Genomic DNA, 8,508 nt, shown 5'->3' with positions numbered 1-8,508 from the left:
GCCAATCTTTGTGCATCAACTCACAAAACTTGTTAACATAAAAAAGATTAGAGAGACCCCTTTTAATGTTTGGAGTTCTTGAAAGCAAGAAAACTATGGAACCCCTAAAGGGACATAAAGTAAAAAAAAATTGATGTAGAAAAAAAATATTCTTTTATTTCTAAGAAACGAAAAAAAACATCTTCTGGTTACTAAATGATGAGCACCGAATACTATCTGGCTACTATCTGGTGCGCACCAAATAGTAGCCAAAATTTTTTTTACTTCAATTTTTTTTTTTTTTTTTTACTTCATTGTCCATTTAGGGGATTTGTAGAAAACCCATAAGTATTATACGTTATTTCTTTGTCATGTATTATATTATCATGCAGTTTTGGTAATGCACTATAAAAATATTGAGAAGTGAAAATTCGACGACTAAAATATCTTTAAAGAATGGAGAGGAATTTAAGCATTTTTGAAACAAAAATCATGTTTGTGCTTTAAGGAGGATCCAAATTACTTTCTATCTTCCATCAATCCACAAGGGGTTATTTTCTCTACGTGTAAAGGATAAGTATAAAGATAGTATCAATCCTAAAAATTATATTTGTAAGGATAAAGATAGCTTGTCCTGACAAAAGAAAAAAAAATGACATTCTGCATGTCTTGAAAATAATAATAATAATAATAATTGCCGCACTGATGAATTGAAGGCGTCAGAACTCCATGTGAGCGTGCATCTCCCCTCAGGGAGCAGCGCAAACTGCTGACATTCATGAGAATGTGCTCAAAGGCAACACGTCTGGTTAAACAAGGAAACCCTGATGCTTTTCAGACCAGCCATAACAGCTCGCAGCTCCTTTTCAATCGCCTGAAACTCTCTCTTAAACCTGTTTTCCACCAACAGCCACATAATTGAATGTGACTCACCACGACAACCAAATGGAAGATTATGCCTTTTTTCCAGAAAGTGAGGCCCGGCTAAGTGCTTGGCTACCGACTCATTGTTTAAAGATGGTCACTCGGCTGAACATCCCTCAGGAGTGGTCGGGACGCTCACATACAGAGCAGTCATTGTGCAAAGACGCAGATGAAAGGTCTGCAGATAACAGATCACACTGTACTATATGTACATGCATAGAAAGGAGAAGGTCTGTACTTTGACACCACAACAATAGAACAACTCATACAAGTGAAACACTGTAACCGTAAAGATTCAGATCTGATAATAATCCTTAAGAAAAGGGCAAAGATCATCACTGTTTTCCAAACACTACCATCGTAACTGCTACGAAAAAACTCAGAACAGTGTGAACTTCTGTCAATAAACTGGTGAAAATTTCAAATAATGTTTCTTTTTTATAGTTTCGTAAGAGTTTGATCTGGTTCAGCCTGAAAGTGTTGGGTTGAGCTGAAAGCCGACGCATCAGTTCTCGTGATGAGTGGCACCTCCGTTTCATGTTTGATCTCAGTCATCATGGTCTTGGAGTTGCATCCGACAGCTCTCATTATGGTGTTTCACTGCAGTTTTCGTCACTGGTGAGGTTTTAAAGTAAAGCCAACCTCACTCTACATCAATATTACACACAGATAGTCGGTTTACTCCACGCAGTGAGAAGCTTTGAAAGAAATCAAGTGGTTGACGAAGAATGCATGTCTTTGCAGAGCTGTCGTAACCAAGTTCACACACCACATAATGTCCAACAATCAGGGAGTCGAAGCCTTCATTAAACCTCGGCTGTCAGGGAGCTGTAAATCCCCCGGAGAAGACAACATGGAAACACAAGTCCACAAACAAAACATTATCCCATCAAAAGATAAACTATGTGTCGCAGTCATGTGTTTTACTGGCACAGTCATTTCACTCGGCTTGACTGTAATGTTGCTAGGATACGGATATATGTGTGTATGTGTGTGTGTGTGGGTGTGGAATGTGTGACGTCCGCTCTCACACAGGGGCGTGGTCGTCTGAGCAGGACTTTACCGCTCGCACGCACTCGTGCCCCGAGGCTTCGGGTGAAGAAGGGGAAGTTGTAATGCTTCTAATATTACACCACCGTCCCTCTGTGGGCAGGCTGGGGGTGGTCTCGATAAGCACACACCGACAATGCAACATCGCAAAACCTGAAGATCCACCTGACCAAATGCACTGTAGTGCTGATTCATGGTGTGACTTTGAAGTGAACAAGGTGTTTTTAACAAGTTCTTGTAGCATTTTTCTCACGATGGACGGCGTATATACAGAAAATTAAGCTTAAATTTGAATTTCTGAGTATTTATTTTTAAAAATTGCTTTAAAAAATTGCTTTAAAAATTTCCTCGTCTGAGCTGGCTGGCTCAAAACTGTACTGTAAGGTTTTTTATTTGTCATGTATGCATCAACTTACATTGAAACATATTGGAATTCTTGTGCAAAGCTCTCAGAGTCACAGTTTAGATAAAGGAAGTAAATATAAATCATTTAGGAATCGCTGTGAAAGTTAAGGGTAGCAAAACACTAAATCAATTTTTTTGTCTGTTGACCTCTGTTTCCTTAATACGTTAGCCTTTATTAGCTTAGCGTCATTTTACCACTGAGACACGCATCCCCTTCAGTCTGGACCATGAGTGTCTGACTCAGGAGAAGGTGGAGGAGAAAAATCCTCAACCTGCCAAGAACGTTCTGTGGTGAAACTGGCATCACTTTGTTCTCTATGTTGAAGATGCAGAGTGAATGTTACCTCAAGCTAACCTCACTGTCAATCACAGATCCTAACCACACCTCCCCTGCTCAACCAGACCTCCTTTTTTTGTATTTCTCAAATGTGGGCTGAGAGTGGAGTCAGCCTCCAACTCTCCTGATGTTTTGCCCTTTAAATAACAAGATCAACAAGTGGATCATGCTTGCCATTTTAGTTGAAAGGGGCTGTAAGTTAGCAAGAAAGAATAAACGAAGGGATGATGGGAAATGGGAGCAGGCTTTCTCCGCATCAACAGTCCTGCCCACAACTTAGAGGCGGATTTCTAATGAACTCCTGACGAAACTATGTCCGAGAAAACTACACAGGTTTGTTGATTTTGGCTAAAAATGATATAGTCATATTTAAATTAACCACTGGCAACAGTTTTAAAATTGATCAATAGATAATTGAAGTGGGTCATTAAGAAAGTGAATTATTCTAATTTAATAAAAATCTAGGTGCTCTAAAAAACACCAAAACATCAAGTTTAGTTTAATTTCTAGAAACTGTTATGTCATTCCCTTAAATTTGTTTACATTTGTTTACAAGAAGTCCCCCCAAAAATGAATGACAACAAGAAACAGGGAACAGTCTTGTGTTTCCAAAGACAGACTGGGTTTGTTCTGCATCCATTTAACTTGATGCTCTTCCTGCCTGTTATTGACTCAAACTGCCCTTGCTCGTTTATTAGCAGCTGTGCAGCTAATTATTTCCCTGCCCCCTTTCCTGTGCTGTGCTGCAGCGGCGGTCTGGGCCGTGCTCAGCTCAACTGAAGGAGAGGCAGGCCGGGAGGAGAGAAGGGGAGGGTTCCTGTTCTCTGACATCGTCATAAAGGAATCCCCTGCACTGGGCTCTGCCCGCCCACTCGCTACTCTCACCCTGTCTGGCTCCCAGACACACTTGCGTTCACACACACTCCTGTCTGCACAGCCGAAGGAGAAACAGGTCGACTAGAAAGAAAGAAAAAGAGTCACGAGACTGTGAAGTTCAACTTTACAGCTAAGGAGCAAAGTGAACTTGAGACTTGGAAGGAGTTAAAATTCAATAACTCAGGTAGGTGCAGCATCACATCTGTCTCGTCTACAGGAAGGGCTGCTGACTTTTTACAGTTTTATGACTGTATTTTTTTTATTTTTACCCTTTTTTTTGTCTGCTCTTCCACGGAGAAGCACTTGGAAGACCTGCAACCTGTTGATCAGGACACGCTTTCACAGCAAGAGTCAAAATCTGCCTTCTGCTCAAATGTACGGTGAAGTTAGCTATGAAATGCCGCTCCGTTGTGAGCTTTGCCACTGTGGACTAACTCCATTACAAAGGTCAGATGTAAATACCGGTAGTTGCTTTGAATGTGATGGCTTATGGCTTACCCGTGTGTGTGTGTTGTGTATGGAGATCGCCGCAGATTTGTTAGTACTGTGTCATTGTTTGGCTTCCGAATGCCACTGTCTCCTCAAGTCACCTTTCTGCCTTTATGTGCCACGGATCTGTCTCTACGTCACTCCGTCTGTGTGCCTCTCCGCAGGGAGCTGCTGCCTGTGCGGTGCGAACAGAGGTCATAAAAAGTTCTAGTAAAGCACTGGAGAGGCGTAATAGAAGTGCTGAAGCGGCGCCGGAGCCGCTCAAACATTCCTCTCATTGTTCAGAGGCCCTGTAAGTGTGCGAGCTCCCAAACCTCCATGAAAGGAAGAGAATCCAGCAGCTACTGTATCTAACAAACCGCACTCCGCTGGACTTTTCTGGCTCTCCCCTCTGGGGGTGGTGGTACAAACAAAGTTGAGAGGTGGATTGCTGTGAGGGAGGTTCACACGAGGCGGACTCTACAGAAGAATACGTTAATTTACAGCACAGGCAGGATCTGATGGGGTTTTTTTCTCTCTCTGCAACAGGATAGCTTGATTGAAAAAGTACAAGGAACAATCAGTACTGGCTTTTACCAGAAACAAAAAAAGGGCCAAAGTGATGATAGAAGAAGAAAGCATGGATCCAGCGGTCAGTCTGGGTCTTTGGTGGGGTTGAGTGGGTGGGTGTGCCCGACAGCAATCTGTACAAATGGGCCCAGGTTCAGGAAACGGTGGCGTAGTGGAATAAAGATTTCTGCACCCATCTGTGCATGTGTGGTTCAGTGGCAGGACTGCAGCTGTACACTAAGTACAGGGCTGCTGATGGTGAGGGTGTTTGGCTACGAGTCAGGCTGTGGATAGGGTTACACGCACTGTGCTGCAGGAAGTGGACCATAGAACTGGGATGGGCTCTTCACTGCTAAGCAACTCAGGGTTCTCGTTTTTTTTTTTTTTTCTTTAGTTCTGGAAGTACTTTATATCCTTAAATTATTGCCCCACATGTGGTTCCGTTGATTCCAGGCCAGCCTGTGATTGTCCGCCTTTAATTCAGGGAAACTTGCTGCAGAGGAGGCCGGCTGTATACCCAGAGTTCTTGTCTGAACGGCTGAATATCTGAATGTCACTGAATGTCACGGCCTGAGCAATAATTACGCCCTCACACGCAACATGAAACAAATGTCACTCACATGCGTGCACATACCGAGACGCACTCTGTCTGCTGGCAAGTGTGCAAAGGTGTGGCACCGTCCTGGGCGTGTGCGTCCAAAAACACAAAAAGATATTCCCTATTACATCTAAGACTATCCTTTGGATGTTTCATTCATCATGTGATCAAAAGGCACAAATAGATGTATTTTTGTGGTTACAGTTGTGTTGGCGTCCCCTGCCTCAGGCTTAGTCAGAGTACCAAAGAGGAATGTTTTGATTTTTTTAAGAAGCGGGCTAAAAAAAGACTGTTTTTCTTTAATGATCCGGTCCGTTCAGCTAATTCTCCACATTTGCAGCCTTTTTGAACTCTCACATCACAAGTGGGTTTAATAGGAGTAATGGATACAACGACAATTACAAAAAAAGCAAACAAGCCCTATTTACACTCCAAGAAGGGAATTCAGATGTTATTGTAACCCTTCGACTCTAGTGTTGACTTAACGTCTTGAACCATTTAGACTTCGACATTGATGAAGCTGTCATGGAAGCAAACTATTCCAACTGCAAAGTTGTGCAGCGCAGTGGAAAGATACCAGAATGGCACATGCTTCCCATGATCCAGGGTTGTTATTGAGATGCACAATATCAAGCCTGTAGCTCTTCTTGCTCAGTGCTGACTCTGAGTTCACAGCCTCAAGGTGCGAATCATGTCAGACCATGTATTTGTACTATTCCTGGTTTATTAGACAATGAAATCCCAGCTTACGCACGTACCATGTTTGCCCAGCAGCCGACTGACATAACCCTGTTTGTTTATTGATAGAGAGCATATTGTGTGTGTGTGGAGAGCTAGATTTCATCGGGCCTGTGAGCATTATGTCGGCACAAAGGCGCAGGGAACGAGAAGATATGTGTTGAAACAACCAAGGGGTTGAGATCCAGCTGTCTCAACAGAGGCTTTTCCACTTAACTGTGCACCCATGTGTAAACTGCACTGTCAATTCCGAGCTGGCGTGAACCGGGGAAGACATTCTGAAGAGACAGCCAGTGGCCACGTCTACACTTGGAGCTCCATGCGTCCTGTATATGAATAGAAGAACACACACATAGTGTAAACTATACTCTCGAAAACCATCAAAGAACCCACACACCAGACCCCGAAGTCTATGAAAACAAAAAGCATCTGACTCTACCAGACTGCTGCTTCTAAGAACTTTTCCTACTCAACGCCCTCGTCAGGATGCAACAGTCCGACGCATTTCTTGATTGTAATATTTGAGATACATGTAAAAAATACATATGAACGACAGGAAAAATGGAACAAGTGAGCCTTTTCTGAATCGCCTCCAGCAAGTGTTTGATTGCTGGACGCTGCGCGTATACCATTATTAAAGGGGAAGGGAAAGAATGAGGTCATAGACACGAACGGCTGCGGGTTCGACAGGCAAGCGCAAGGAGAAAAACCAATGGAAAAGATGAAAAAGCGGAGAAAAGAAGACGAGATGAGCCAGAGGCACATGAAAGGACGGTGGGTTTAGGTTGATGGAGGAGAGGAGTTAAAGGAGAGTTAGCGTCTTTGATGGGCGCTGGGACCTGAAGTGATGCTTTATATTGTGAGCATGTGGAGAAGCATGCAAAAGGCATTTAAGAAAGATATTTTTAACTTTATTTTGTTAAATAGTGTGAAAATAAAGACCTTTTCTATAAGTTACATCAATCTAAAGAGGCATTTTTGATCTTTTTCTCAAAGTATTTTGAGGAAGGAGGCAACAGTTTTAGTTTATCTCAGAGTCATACCAACACTAATGAGTTTGTAGAACTTTGTAATCCTGTTGATCGGATCAACAGGGCTGAGAAAAAAAAACGTGGAAAATATCTGCTCATGAGGTGGCGTTTGAAGGTTTTCCACAAGTTTTGCTAATCTGGGAACAAAATTTCTATTCTGCAGCAGCAAATCTGTGAAAAGCGCCACCACGATTAGAGTCCGAGCACATGCTGTTGCATTGCTCCAGTATGTCCACTTATATATTTATGAGTATATAAAGTATATTGACTGTGAACGCAGATATTAATGGGCTTAAATTGAAAAAAAACAACAACTGTGGGAGCAAATCCCACCAGGTGGGAAGATTTTTCATGAAAAATGTGATAAAATTACAATTTTATAGATGCAGAAATGAGGAATGTTGTTTGCACAACTTGGCGTGATTTTAACAAACACATTTCGGAGCCTTTTTTCACACAGGAGAAAAGGACTGAGCAGAAAGGGTAAACGTCCTTAAAGGGAGTGCCACTTCCTACTGGCCCAATTCTCCATTCTGTCATTGAAAAGTTATTTTTATAAGAGGCCACAGGAAGTCAAAATCCACATATTTACCAAGCTGGAAGAGCACTGCAGCGCCTGTGTCCCAGCAAACCTGGATGGGGACGTAAAAAGTAGGGATGGGAGTGTTACCAAGGAGGTCAATTATTATGTTCATCATGAGTGTTTGTGCATGCTTTGAAGACTTCCTCTCGCCCTAAACCCCACCATTTGAGTCTGCCGGCCAGGGGAATTCCTGGCAGAGTGATTTTTGAGACTACAGGACTGAATCACATTGCCAGGGATTTCCAATGGCTGCCACGAATAAAACAGCGAGTCTTCTCACGCACGCACTTGCCTCTTTGCTAAGTCACACCTTTCCCATTTGCATATTTACACACAAACACACCCTATTCTCTTTGTGTCACCAACCGATGCGCGTTTAAGCCTGGCTGTGCGGCAGCAGGACTTAGCCCACATGTGAACAGTGAGTGTATGCCATGTTCACAGTGGTTAAGTTCTGCCGCCACAGGGCTGCAGCCGTCATGGGGGAGAGGAAAGGTCAGCGGAGGGCTAGGCAGCAGCTAATATAGGGATCCCCAGAACCCCCAAATGATCAAAAAAACTCAACCTTTGACTTTAAATAGCTTCTGTATCTTTTTGTGTTTTGAAAAATTGAGAAACTGTGAGTGATACAGCTTACATACAGTCACTATGACTTATAGCATAAATAACAGTACAATGTTGTTAATGAAGAGGCAAGAGTGAGCTGTCTCCAGCGGTCTCTGATTTTCTAAACTTAGTCACACACTTTGTCATTTCTAAATTAACAGCACATGTTTGAGGGCTCTGATTCACTAGAAGACTCACCGCAGTGTTGTTGTACAGTGGAAAGGGGGGATTTATAGGAAAAGGTGTCACAGTCTTTGGGTTTTGGAAAAAAAAAAATATTGGATTAGCTGGATTTCTGGAATCAGGAGGATCTGTGAAATGTCAGCCGCCTCATTACAGGAGC

The sequence above is a fragment of the Oryzias melastigma genome, unplaced genomic scaffold (genome assembly GCF_002922805.2).
Source record: "Oryzias melastigma strain HK-1 unplaced genomic scaffold, ASM292280v2 sc00548, whole genome shotgun sequence".
Classification (NCBI taxonomy): Eukaryota; Metazoa; Chordata; class Actinopteri; order Beloniformes; family Adrianichthyidae; genus Oryzias; species Oryzias melastigma.
This window is presented reverse-complemented; position numbering follows the sequence as displayed.